Source organism: Pinus tabuliformis, chromosome 4_2, assembly GCF_031772625.1.
Source record: "Pinus tabuliformis cultivar Carrire ecotype Pingquan chromosome 4_2, CPIR1, whole genome shotgun sequence".
Taxonomy (NCBI): Eukaryota; Viridiplantae; Streptophyta; class Pinopsida; order Pinales; family Pinaceae; genus Pinus; species Pinus tabuliformis.
In genome coordinates this window covers 17,810,176-17,825,087 of record NC_142304.1, presented here as the reverse complement: position 1 = coordinate 17,825,087, position 14,912 = coordinate 17,810,176, and positions in this window count along the sequence as shown.

The window sequence follows — 14,912 nt, the reverse complement described above, 5'->3', positions numbered from 1 at the left end:
CTTCATGCCAAGCTCAAGCTGACTCATCCTTTCTCCAAAAATCCTATATATAGATCTCTCTCATGAGGTCTAAGGGGGCTGGAATCTTGTGAATGTAAGGAAGTGCTGTTGGTTTGAGTATAGAACTATTGGGTGATTTGCTTGAAGGAGGTGAAGAGGAGATTTCTTTCTGCTGGGAGGTGATGCTGGATTGGGCCTCTTATGGTTGTATCACTTCCTGAACTTTACTTCTTCCATTAATAAAGCATTTGAGGTTCTTCTATATACATGTGTCTCAATGCTGTGTTGCTATACTTGTGTATTTGATTTATTCTAATCCTTGAATCAATTATGAATGTATGCTTCTTGTAGTTTCCCTCTCTTGCCATTTTGTAGGATCTTGTTGTAGCTGGGCCAGTGAAAGAGCAAGGAGCTGGGAGCAAGCAGCAAAGAGAGAAGATTGGATCAATCATTAGTGAAAGACATCGGTTAGTGGATCTCTTTCTCCCCTCTTTTACATCTCATAAAGAAGTAATCTCAAATAGCTTTGCTTTGATTGTTGCTGAGGTACTATCACCCTTAGAGTGGGATAGGGTCATTCCGTATTGGATACTTTTCCCAACAACAAATTGGCGACTCCGCTGGGGATCGTATCTTGTTGGTTGTTTGTGTTTTTGCTATTCATTTCATAAACACAGGGAGTACCGAATCGAACTGCATTTGGATCTTTCAAATGCAAAGTAGAGGGCAGCTACTCTAGCTCAGTTTCTGGGCATGTTTATGATTTGAAGAGCTGATCCACAAGGACTCTGAACAGCTCTTAGTGATAGATTTTCATCCTCCTTTTCATCCCTTAGTGTGTACTTGATTGATAGCTTCTGATTTGGCCAAAAACTGTTGATTTTTGAGCAATCTGTAACCCGGAAACTGAGAAAAACGAAAGTTTATCTCTTCATTGCAGGCACTGTGAAGGCAGTCTGCATTTCAGTGCAGATCCCGAAGGGGCTACCTGTGCTGAATTTCAAACTGACAGTGTACTACCTGCGCTGAACCATTTTTGCCTTGTGCTACTGGGGTTCCCTCCTGTTTATTGCCCTGTTTTCATCCTTGTTTTTGCAGCCTGTTATCAGTCAATGTACCTATTTGAAACCACCTTTCCTTGCCACTATTCCGCCTCGGTTGTATAAATAAACTGTATTTTTTCTTTGTGTATTTCTTATATCATTTGCAGTTTCCCATAACAAAAAGTGAACTAGTCTTGCTGTGGCCTCTTAGATCTAGACCTGTGATAAGTGTCGTTTTGATCTTAAGAGTTAGTTTGTTTGTTGTTCATAGCTGATTGAGCTTTTGCTTTCGTTATATGGTTTGAATTTATGCATTTCTAGTGTTGAAACAAGTAAATCTTAAGGTGTCTTTTGATTTTGGACAAAAGCTTGTTTGCTTTCACTTGAAATTGAATTCAAAGTTATACAACAGCTTTCTTTTTGTAATACATCAACATTAAGAAAGAGAAAAGAAATACCTGCATTGTGCGTGTGCATTTTGACAGCTTGTATGTTGATTTAGGAAAAAGTGCATTAGTGTGTGCTCTATGATCTGTGTGAAAAGATGATGTCTTTCTTTTCCCTCAGTAGTTAAGATTTTCAAAGTTGAAAGATTGAAAAGCTTGCTTATCATCTTAGACTGCATTTAGGAAGTTGTATTATACATCTCGTGGTGATCCATAAAGGCAAACTGCTAAACAAGATCAACCTTAAAATAAATTGAATTTACATAACAACGCTTTGAAACATAACGCAAACACATAGAGGTCTAAGCTAGAGACGTGTTCCGGTGTCGTTAAACATGATATCTTAGCGTTGAGTGGTTGGGTGATTCCTCCACGGTGAAGCGATAAGTATCAATACGGACTTGTGCTCCCACGTACCGTCGCGTATATATTGGGAGACCCCTATAGGAACAAAGCCTTTATCCATAGGAAGCCGTGTCGGCCGCCCTACTGATCGCAATGCAGTGAACACAGCATTCACGAAGATTGACCACCCGTACCGTAAAACGTATTCTGTGGTTTTGCGAAAAGTTTGGCACACCCTCTGCCTAGAACTCCAGAGTAGTTTCTTTTGGCCTTTTTCAAACTCTATAATTGAAAAAGTCCATCCGAGCATTTGTCACTTCGGGCTCGTTAAAACATCGAAGGAGACTAGAGTCATCTTTAGCTTTTTCTCGACTCTTAAAAAGTGAAAAAGCAAGTTGTGTCTAAAGCGTCGTTATAAAATTTATTTTAAACGGAACATAATCACCTCCTATTCCTGCGTTGATCTGTAAGTTGAGAACATGGAACGCCCCAACCAAGGAATTCCACATCATGGAAATCCTAGTCCTTTCTCCTCTTGGGGAGAAGTTGGTGCGCCCCACATGGCCACATTGTCGCTTCCAGGACTGACAATTGGCCTGCCCATTTGGCTATTCTCAACTAATGTAGTTCAGAACACCATGGTTCCTGAACAGTCGAGTCAACAGTTAGATCAGTCTAGAGCTGCCCACCAGCCTTCTACTTCCTATAACTCTTCCTCCAATCCTTCATCTTCGCAAGGTAGAGCCGGAAAAAGCCAAGCTCCCATGGAGAAGAAGGAGAAGAAGAAGAGAGAAAAGAAGAAGAAGGAGCCTAAGGCGACTGGGGGCAAGCAAAAGACATCTGACAAAAATCCACGCACATCACAGACCGGGCCTAAATCGCCATGTGTCATATGTAGAGGAGACCACTTCCATAGAGATTGTCCCTGTATTCCCCAGATACTAAGGGACTGGTCCCCTTGTTTGCACAATTCGGGAGCATCAACCTCTGATAGCCATGTTGAATGCTTACCGTCAACCAGCGAAAGTGAAGGTTCAAGACAAAGAGGGGGAACGAGATCCCCCTGCAGACTGTGTGAAGGCGATCACGCCATCCACCGTTGTCCCTTCTTAGACGAAGCGAAGAGAGTTTTGGAAGATCGTCTGGTTTCACCGTTGAGACTTCCTCCTGGATACAAAAAACTCGTGCCAAGTCCTTCGTTGGTTGAGAATACAGCTGGCCCGCTCAAGTGGTCAGCTGAAGCGTCAGTCATTGAAAATGAACCTACTGAATCCAGACCGGACGAAAGTCCAAAGGTCGAAGCGGCAGTTGACCCGGTTCCGCCTTCAGAGGTTTTGTCTTCAAATGACACCGTCACTGAAGATTCATCTTCAAATGACACCCTCACTTAAGAGAATAAGGATGACACCGTCCAGATTCTTTTCATCAACACAGACTCTGATGAGCATCAGGGCAATGTGCCCATTCCTTTATCGCAGGAAGGAACATCGTCAGGGTCGTATCCGGCCGTGTATTCGGTCCCACCACCAAGCAACCTGGTTGTGTCCTTTGATTGGAACCAACTAGGCAGACCCCGGTTACCAGCCAGTATACCATTCAGAATCATCGTCCAAATATACAGAATGGTAATGGCTGGAACTATCATTGATGAAGGGGCATCTATGAGTATCCTTTCCTCTATTGCTTGGAAAGCACTGGGTTCCCCGGCGCTTTTGCCTGAGATAAGAAATCTCTCGGGTTTCGATAAAGGAACCAATCGACCATTAGGGATCCTCCCCAATGTGCCTGTTACATTGAAAGGGAAGACCGTTCAAATGAACGTGATGGTCGTTCAAGGACCCTGGGATTATAACCTACTCCTTGGACGAGACTATATATATTGCATGGGAGCTGTAGTCTCCTCACTCTTTAGAGTAATGTGTTTTCCACATGAAGGAAGAATGGTCAAGCTCGTAGACCAACTTTCATTTCCGGGATCACGCATCGCAAATAGTCAAATACCAACCCTGAATGGTCTTTTCAATCAAGAAATGTCTCCACCCCCAGTCCTCCTTCCTGATGAGTGCGAGTGATTCGGAAAGATGGGACTGGAACCCAGGGGGCATGCATCCTGGTCTGCTTTGGGCAGAGAAAACCTTGGGTATAAGATAGAATTTCCGCGGGAGAATATGATTAGTCCGTACCCCGTCCGTGGTTGGAAGAGGGGTTGTTCTAGAATAGGATTCTTTTGTCAAAGTTACGTGTTTGACAACAGTGATTCACCCTTGTCTATTTCGGTAGACATTGCCGAGGAAGTGTTCAGTTTGAAAGATTAACAGAACAATCTTTGGGTAACCTGAAAGAGGCAAGCCTCACCCTTTAAAACAAATGTTTTGATGGATAAGTAGGGGCAGCCTTGAAATTGTATTTTATACCTGGGGGCATGCAACCTTTTGGAGTGCAAGCAAGGGGCGACTATTTATTTTTTAAATTTTTAGGTCCTCCCTTTAAACCCGTAGGTCTAACCCTTTAAACTCGTAGGATTAGCCGTTTTCAAACTTGCATAAAGAAAGGATGAGAGGGAGCAAAGCTTAGTGAATATGAAGCTCTATAAAAAATAGAGATCTCACAGGAGACATTCTTATCTTATGACTGGTATAATCGAGCAGTTTTAGCATAAAGTTCATGCTCGTTAAAAAATAAACGCAAGATCCGAGCAGTTTTAACGCGGTCTTCATGCTCGTTAAAAAATAAATAAAAGCAGTGAGCAATGTTTCCCCCAGAGTTTAAGCTCATTTTTAAATAAAAAATGAACCTATTCCGGTAAATAACCTCTGTGATCGTAAATTTATCAGCCATAAAAAACCTTGGTCGTGTTTGCACCTGCCACCTCCACCGTCATTTGGCCGATCGTTCACCTCCATATGATTGTTTACCCATTTTTAGGAACAGCTGCGAAGAGTGATTTCACCTAGCCATCCTTGTGACACTGCCGTGATTGGAAAATTCCAACCTGTACCTGGAATCTGCTGCTATCCCTGTTTATCACTCGTTCCTCAAAAGACGAGTCTTCTTTGAGCTCTTTTCATTTGACTCGTAAAATATGAAAAGTTTGCCGAGTTTTGGCCTTCCAGCTCGTTAAAGTGACCGGAAGAGCTATCCCCAGGGAAAATTTTAAGAACCCCCCCTAAATTTATAAATATAATAAATGGGCGAATCTCCATTTATGGCGAATATTTGATAATTTCAGCAGAGAATTATCAGTCTATCATCAGACGATCGTCTGTTCTATGTACCAAAATGAATTTATAAAGCTGAGCATGGGAATGCCCGCCTCAGCTAGATCATGAAAGCAGAATGAAAAATAATGTATTGTATTGTATTTTATTACAGGTCACCTCTCAGCGATTGAATGAACTTCGGATCCTCCTGATAAAGTATTTCACTCGATAAACGACCTCATACTTTAGGGGGCAACTGTTATAGACATTTTTGTGCCTTACAGCATGAAGCATGAAATGTCCATAATCTAAGGGATCCAAAGTCCCTAAACATGTTGTTCCTACCCCTGGAGGAACAAGGTCAGCAAACCACAACACTGAATATCAGTTCTCCACCTGAAAACACTAAAAAACAAGCTAATTCTGGATCATGTCAACTGCTCCACTGAGCATCTGCGCTGAATGTCAACTGCTCCACTGTGTACCTGCGCATGGCGAATATTTTACTCAATTATAAAATCTTGTAAGATCTTGGCGAGTCTTTTACTAAATAATAAAACTTTGTAAAGTCCTAGTGAATCTTAGCATAGGCTACATGTTGGTTTAATTCCCCCATTTAAATAGGCTACATTCCAGGCGAATACCATGGGTCAAAACCATGTGCCATTTTGGTGAATACCATGGGTCATTACCATGTGCCATTTTTATTTTTATTAGAATATTTTACTCAATTATAAAATATTGTAAGATCTTGGCGAGTCTTTCACTAAATAATAAAACTTTGTAAAGTCCTAGTGAATCTTAGCATAGGCTACATGCTGGTTTAATTCCCCCATTTAAATAGGCTACATTCCAAGTGAATACCATGGGTCAATACCATGTGCCATTTTGGTGAATACCATGGGTCAATACCATGTGCCATTTTTATTTTTATTAATTCCAATATTAGGGTTAATAATGGTTTTTAGCATGGTATTAATAACAATCTAGTCCATGGTATTTGTCCCATAGTATTTTGGCCACAGGTTTCACCTAAATATAACCAATTTTTTGAGTGTTCGTAAATATAAGGTGACTTATGGAGTAAATATAAAAAAAATGTTTTATTTGTTTACCATACCTCTCGTTTATTTATATTTTTATTAATTTACCATACCTCTTTTACAAATATGGTATTTGGCCAATAGGATTCACTTAAATAAAACCTCTTTCTTGAGCCTTCATAAATAGAATGAGGGTTATGGACTAAATATAAAAAGAGGTTTTATTTATTTACGATAAGTCTAGTTTATTTATATTTTTATTTATTTACCATACCTTTTGAGTAAGTATAAAAAGACGTTTTATTTATTTACCATACCTCCACTTTACTTATATTTTTATTTGTTTACACCCTTACATGTATATAAGGTGACTTATGGAGTAAATATAAAAAATGTTTTATTTATTTACCATACCTCTCATTTATTTATATTTTTATTAATTTACCATACCTCTTTTATAAATATGGTATTTGGCCCATAGGATTCACTAAAATAAAAGTTATTCTTGAAAATGGGCGAATGGATTCACTTAAATAAAACCTATTCTTGAAAATGGGCGAATGGAAGGTTGTAAGTCCTAATTTCAAGGGCTAAATTTACCTTTTTTACCCTCTCCCTTAAAATAAGGTGGGCTATTTGAGGTGATTTGTAAAAATGTACTATGATACAAAATATTCGCCCACTAAAAATTTAAAACCCCTTAATTTCGCCAAAGGGCGAACATTCGCCCCTAAAATTATCCTTGGCTATCCCTCCTCTAGATTTTAATCTTTTTGGACCTGAGGGATTATTACACAAAAAGGTCGAGCGCTTGTTTTATTCGGCTCGTTAAAGTTATCGAAAATTCATCCCTTCTGTATTGTTTTATGCTTTTTCGGACTTAAGGGATTAGATGACGAAAAGGGAATTTTGGAGTTAACTTTCTGTACCTTTTCAGACTCTCTAAAAATGAAAAGGACCGAGTTTTCCTTGTCGTTAGACTTGTTAAAATGATTAAATAGCGACAAACTTGTCTTTAGACGAGAACGAGTTTCCCTATCGCTAGGCTCGTTAAAACATAGCGATGGGCTTGCCCGAAGGGCAGGTTATAGAACAAGCATATGTTATCCTCCTCAAGCTTGACAAAAATAAAGAGGTACTGGTCAGAAATGACTGGGGAAAAATTGGGAGAACCTCAAAGCTTTAATGGTAGCAAGTCGCTCTTGAACATGACACTTTTCCTCCGTACCACATCGGGTTGGGTTGTTTCATTCACCGGTCTCATCACCATGGTCTCGCAAAACCATCCACATTTGGGCTAATGCTACCGATCCATCGCATCAGTGTCGTTATATATTCAAGAGATGTTGTTCAGAAAGAGTCAACCGTGTCCCATCCACTACCATACATTATCCTTCATCCATTCATGACCGCCACCCTGAATCATATTTCACAGATTGTTTTCACCTCCATTAAAATCATTAGCTCCGTTTCGTGTCACTGATGTGGGATTCATTAAGGCCCTCCTTTGACGGATCGCTTCTTGTCGACTTCAGCTCATTATCCAAGAAGTTGGTCTAGGAACACCCCCCCAGTACTTTGAAGCTTGCATGCCTCAATGGCAAGTTTCTCACTTCTGGCGACAGGTATACGTCAATGACCTTCGACCAGAAGATTTTGCGTGGTGTTCGACGCCAAGTCCTTTATTCACACCACGTGAATTGTACTGCAGTACCTTGAGGGTCATTATCATTATCGGTTATTCCTCTCGTGCTTGTTAACGCTTTACATCATTGACCGGTAATCAAGCGATGTCTTTCCATGTTCGACTTCAGCGCAATTCTCACATGGACCGACTTGTACTTAGAGTGAAGATCGAACGAGTTTGAAGACCCCAGATCTAGTTTCATCCATCTGGGCTGCGATATATATTCAGGAAATATAAAGACATTTGACATGTACATCATTGTAGCAAATGATCATCCTATTCAAAGGATGATAATTTCAGCAGAGAATTATCAGTCTATCATCAGACGATCGTCTGTTCTATGTACCAAAATGAATTTATAAAGCTGAGCAGGGGAATGCCCGCCTCAGCTAGATCATGAAAGCAGAATGAAAAATAATGTATTTTATTGTATTTTATTACAGGTCACCTCTCAGCGATTGAATGAACTTCGGATCCTCCTGATAAAGTATTTCACTCGATAAACGACCTCATACTTTAGGGGGCAACTGTTATAGACATTTTTGTGCCTTATAGCATGAAGCATGAAATGTCCATAATCTAAGGGATCCAAAGTCCCTAAACATGTTGTTCCTACCCCTGGAGGAACAAGGTCAGCAAACCACAACACTGAATATCAGTTCTCCACCTGAAAACACTCAAAAACAAGCTAATTCTGGATCATGTCAACTGCTCCACTGAGCATCTGCGCTGAATGTCAACTGCTCCACTGTGTACCTGCACTGAATGTCAACTGCAAAGAAGGCTACCTGCGCTGGGCGAGTTTGGACAAGTGGCACAGTCATTCCTCAAGGTGTCAATGCCCAGGAAGCTTCCAAAATGACACTTGGATCAGAGAATTCGACTGGTGATGAGTAAGAGGGTCTAGATCTCCAAGTGGACTCAAGAACTGAAGAATAACTGAAGTGAGAGAGGACACTATTCAGCTTCATGCCAAGCTCAAGCTGACTCATCCTTTCTCCAAAAATCCTATATATAGATCTCTCTCATGAGGTCTAAGGGGGCTGGAATCTTGTGAATGTAAGGAAGTGCTGTTGGTTTGAGTATAGAACTATTGGGTGATTTGCTTGAAGGAGGTGAAGAGGAGATTTCTTTCTGCTGGGAGGTGATGCTGGATTGGGCCTCTTATGGTTGTATCACTTCCTGAACTTTACTTCTTCCATTAATAAAGCATTTGAGGTTCTTCTATATACATGTGTCTCAATGATGTGTTGCTATACTTGTGTATTTGATTTATTCTAATCCTTGAATCAATTATGAATGTATGCTTCTTGTAGTTTCCCTCTCTTGCCATTTTGCAGGATCTTGTTGTAGCTGGGCTAGTGAAAGAGCAAGGAGCTGGGAGCAAGCAGCAAAGAGAGAAGATTGGATCAATCATTAGCGAAAGACATCGGTTAGTGGATCTCTTTCTCCCCTCTTTTACATCTCATAAAGAAGTAATCTCAAATAGCTTTGCTTTGATTGTTGCTGAGGTACTATCACCCTTAGAGTGGGATAGGGTCATTCCATATTGGATACTTTTCCCAACAACATGTAGGTGCCTCTCTAATGTCTAGGCTGCTGCTGCTAGTGGAATTCCTTCTTTGTTGCACATATGGCTTCGTCATGCTTCTGTTCGTGGAAAAAAAGATCTTAGAGATTTATATTGTTATTGCGCAGGTTGCTATAGGAGGTGTCTTCTTCCTGTAGCAGCCTTTTAATCCTCCCTTGAAGTCTTTAGATTGCATTATGTTGTTGAGGGTAATGATGAAAATTCATGAGGACAGGGTTGGAGTCATGAGGGAGTAGAGTAGACATTGGAAAAACAGAAAACAATGGCTTCTGTGGTTTTTTTTTTTAGAGGTAAGACGAAGTGGAGATTTTGAGAAAGTTTTGGTGAAATGGAATGGATAGGTTATGGATGGGTGATGATTGAATAATTATAGGACCTCTAGTTTTCTAAAGTTTACATGACCTTTTGACCTCTTTCTCCAACCAGATCTTCCTCCTGTAGCAATTATGGTCCCTCCTGTAGCATTTCACGACAACCTCTTGTAGCAGAATTATTTTATCCTTTTCTCAGAAATGGTAGACTGGATTGACCTGATTTTTTTTGTGCATGTTTCCATCATCATTATGCACCTCCCCATGAAACATATTGCCCAATGGATGTACAAATATCGATAAAAAAAAAATGGCTGTAGGTGATGGAGGCCCATTTTTCGAAAAAGTGTGCACTAGAATTTGATAAAATTTCTTGAGCATGTTACCATCATCCATATGAATATCCTCATGAAACATATCATCCAATGGATTAACAGTTTTCAAGATATGATTAAAAAAAAAAAAATCTGCTCTGTGTATTTTGGCCTCTTGTAGCAAAACAGAGCCCTCTTGTAGCATTTTAGGACAATGAGGAAAATGCATGAGAAAGGCTTGGGAATTATGGGTGGATGTTGGAAATGCTAGAGGGTGATGAATTGACAAGGAATTGGTCTTGTTGGAGCATATGATAAAAGGAGGAGAAAACCCAAGTTTGACTTCCTTTGACTAAATTTTTTACCAACTTTTTCTTTTGGAGATAACTTGTTTTTATTGCTTGCAAAGGTTGGAGAGCACCTGCATTCACCAAAGAGAGATATATAGAGAAAATATTTTTTTCATTTTTTTTTCTTTTAGGCCTACTAGTTGCCTCAATGAGATTTTCAACTAGTAGGCCTGCCCAGGTACCTCAAAGGAGATTTTCGCCTATGATCTTTTCTTTTTTCTTTTTTTCCTCTTTTTCCAACCCATTTACTGCCTCATGGAGGTTTTCAATCAATGAGCCAATATCAGGCGCCTGAAAGGAGGTTTTCACCTGATATTTTATTTTTTTCTCTTATTTTTCATTTTTTAATATTTTTTTCTATCATACTCTACTTGAAAAAACAAAATTTCTTTCAAGTATAGGAATACTTCCAATGGATCCATGTGCACATCAAGATGATAGATAAAATCATGTGTAGGCTCAGAATATATGTTTTGACATGTACCTAAATATGAGAGACCAACTACTTTGATTGAGATGAGATCAGGAATTATTGAAGAAGAGTGTATTGTTGCAACTTAATGATTGTCTGGAACCATATTTCAGTATAGTTGTGATACCCTTGGTCTATTTTCACATTTGGATCTCTTTCTATGTCCTCTTCTATCATTACATTAAAATATTCCTCTTTTTTCTAATTGTTCTCTTTAACACATGGAGGATTTGATGGTAAACATGAGGGAAATTTCTCAATCTTTGATTCTATGTCTATTCTTCATCAAGTGCATCCCATGATTATTTGGCCTTCTCATTTGAATCTTATTTTTTTGAATGTTGTCCTTCAGTGACATCAAGAGAATATCTTTTTTGCAATACTCTTCATAAGCTAAGATCAATACCATTTATATCAAGAGGATATATTTGGAAGTGTTGTACCTCAACATTGTAAGTGGGTTGAGATACCTCCTTGTGTGTGTTTGGGAATGGTGCTATAGGTAGATGAGTGGGAGTGGATCTTTGAGATGGATGCGGTTGGGGTTGTGTTTGTGGTGGAGGTGGATGGTAGCGATAACATGGAGTTGGGTATGGAGGATATTGAGGAAAATATTTAGGATATTGTGGATTTCTCCCATAAGGTCCTTGCCAGCCTTGTTGCCAAGATTGGTTTTAGGGTTGAGATGGCCAAGTTTGCCAAGAAAAGGGTGTATTCCAATTACTTTGAGATGGATGTGCATAAACTTGAAATTTTGAATTAGGCTCTTATATCATACCGGGTTGACTAGTCTGTCATGGTCCTCTTGGAGCTACATAACATAGCTTCTACGATGATTGACTTGCTTCATTGTCCTCTTGGTAAACTTCCTTCATCCTTGGTAATGATGGGAAATATTGAATAGCATGTGATTCTTCTTGGACAACACAAATATCAACATCTTCATTTTTCTCATTTTCCATTCTTAACATTTCTACTTGTTCACTTAGATTACTAAGAATTTCTATTTTAAAGTTATCAAACAAATTTCCAAGTTCAACTTGACTTGCCAATATTGATGTTGATTTACTTACTCTTTCCCTTCCTCTTGATGTGCTTGTATGTTTCACAAATTTCTTCAAATGATAATTGGTATACATCACCTCTACTCATGAGATCAAGGAGATCAATCCACTCACCCATAATTTTTCTATGTAAGAGGGTTTTTAGTGTGTCAGATCCTAAATGATGTAAATTTTCCCTTTTAACATTATACATGAACCTCTCTATTATATTCTCAAGACTCTCATCTTCTTTTTGATTCATTCTAAAGATTTCTTCTTTAAGATCATGATATTTATAATTTTCTAGAAATATATTTTGCATGTCATTCCACGATCTTATTGAATTAGTCCCTAAACTCATGAACCATTTAAGAGCTATATCCTTCAAAGTTTTCAGAAAAAAATCTCAGCTTTTGAGTGTTTAGTAAGTAACCATAAGATATACAAAGGATTTAAAATTCAAAGAGAAAGGTTTCTGGATCCTCTGACCTCATACCATGGAACCTGGGAAGGAAATATGGAGGGATGTTCTTCATATGCACATTGCCATCAGTATCTTGAATGGGAAATCAAAGAAGATCTTCTTCATTGTCGTCATCTCCATCCATTTATTCTACCTTCTCTGCCACATCTTCTTCTTCTTCTACCTGCAAAAGTGGATGGTGATGTGGCTCTTATTGCACCAAGTGATCAAATGAGGAGGTGTTCGTGTTGGAGAAGTATTTTTTGTTTTTATATAAAAAAATTGAATGAGAATGCCAATAGAATGCAATTTTCCGTTCTTGAAATGAAAGATGTCTTAAATGATTTTTTGTTTTTGTTTTTGCAAAAAGTAAAAGGAATTAATCAACTAGGGAAGAAAACAATGCATGCTTTGACACATCCCTGACAATGGTGGCAAAAAGTGATGAGCCTCAGTATTGCAACAAGAATGCTGCAACTCCCAAGGCTACCAACTTTAATTATCAACCCAGGGTTCATACAAAATTAAGAGGTATCGACACTATATGTGAAACATAAAATGTTTCATTCTTTTTTTGATCTGATGTAATGGAGTGAATGTTATGAAATCAAAGAAAACATGGAATTGTGACTCTATTTGCAAGAAATGGAAATGCTACTTATTTAACTTGTAAATTTCTAACTAATCAATTCATGAAAGGAAAAAGGTTAATCTACTTGAAGAAATAAATTTATTTTATCTTGCATAATTCATCAAACTACCAATCAAAATTTAATGTACCATCTACCTAGTTCACACTTGCTTGTAAATCAGTAACCTACTCGCATCATACTTGTGATAAAGAATCTAAGTCTAGTCTATTTTTGCAGTGAATAAAAAGACGGGTTGGAGTGGCTTAGGAGCTTCCTCTAATCATAAAATGATAGTTGGGGGTCATCGTTCATAGAGACTAAGTAATAGTTGCATTTGGGATCAAAAATGATGAAGGAAATTGGTGTTACAGGTTTGTTACAAGAAGGGGCATATTTACTACAGGAGAAGACATAATTTCTATTGGGGGAAATAAATCAACGAATGACCAAGTAAATAAAATGAAAATGGGATGGGAAATATTTTTTATTGATTAGGATGTCTTAAGTCTACATTTCAAGAGGAATCACTCCAAAATACCCTTGTTGACATGTGCTAAAAAATAGCAGAAAATTACTAGTCTAAAATCTAGAAATTCAATAACTGGTGAACTAGTTAACCTATCAAATGCCTAACCTAATCAAGAAAAAATGAAATGGGGTAATTTTTGTTATTAACTTGAATTTTTTAATGATCAATTGCAATTAGAATAAACTCAAATGAAGCTCATTAACATGTTCTAAAAAAAAGCAGAAAATTACTACTATTTTGCTACAAGGACTTCCAGAAATTCTAGATTCATGAACTAGTAACCCAATCCAAGTAGCTCAATGATGAAGATGATTTTTCAAAGATATTATAAGGATGCATCATGCCTGTATATCTTTGAATAACCTTCAAAACAATTCACTTCAATGATTTAACCCAATCCTATAATAAAAGAAGCATCAATACTAAATGTAAAAATAGGAAAAAAAAGAACAAGAGATGCATGTGAATAAGAAGTGAAAAGAAGAAAAGTAAATTATACAAAAGGGATTTGAGGCTCTTGGGATGGAAAATCCCAAGGGTACTCAGAGTCCTATGAGTCCTATGAAGGATATTATGCTTTAAAAGCTAAAAATGGCACCAAACTTCATTATTTCAATTAATCCAAGTACATCCTTGCTAGAAATGGAAGTGGAGTTGCAAAAATACAAGTTTTCTCCACAAGAATACTAAAATATACATCCCCTGTAGGAAAATTTGAATTTTTACTTATAAAAAATGACGAGGAAGCATTCTCCTTGAAAGGAGGAAGCTTTCCACTCCAAAATCCCTCAAATAGTGGATCTAGTTCCCAACACTAGGAATCTGCATTAAATGACAGGGAACACATTCCTAGATTTTCTCAAACATTGGAGCTCCAGAATTTGTGCACTAATTTCATAATATCCTATTGATTTATTATCCAATATTTATCCTCGTGTAGTAGGGAGCAAGTCCCTAGATTATCTTCTCCTCCAAATCTTCATAAGATGCCCAATATTCTCACAATATTCTACAAAAATAAATAATATTAGGCACAATTATGAAATTATCCATAAAACTTCCTAATGAACATATTAAATTTAAAAATATTTCATCTAATGCAAAAAAGAGAGTTTTAATGTGTTGAAGGATGGTTAGATGGACCTAATTTATGTCTAGTTTGGAGGCACATCACTAGTAACCAGGTGACTAAGAAGAAGAAGAAAGGGAAGAAGAAGAAGAAGCAAGATAAGAAATAAATCAACCAACCAACCATGGGTGTAAGTATTGGTAATGTTGAGGAAACTTCCACAATGCACCGTAAGCCAAAATCCCCTTGCAAGCTTTGTAAGGATGACCACTTCCTTATCAATTGTCTTGGTATTCCTAAGGTCTTGGAAGTATGGTCCAATAAATCTTATGAACTTACTATTGATATATCAACCAATGATTCTTAGATTCCAA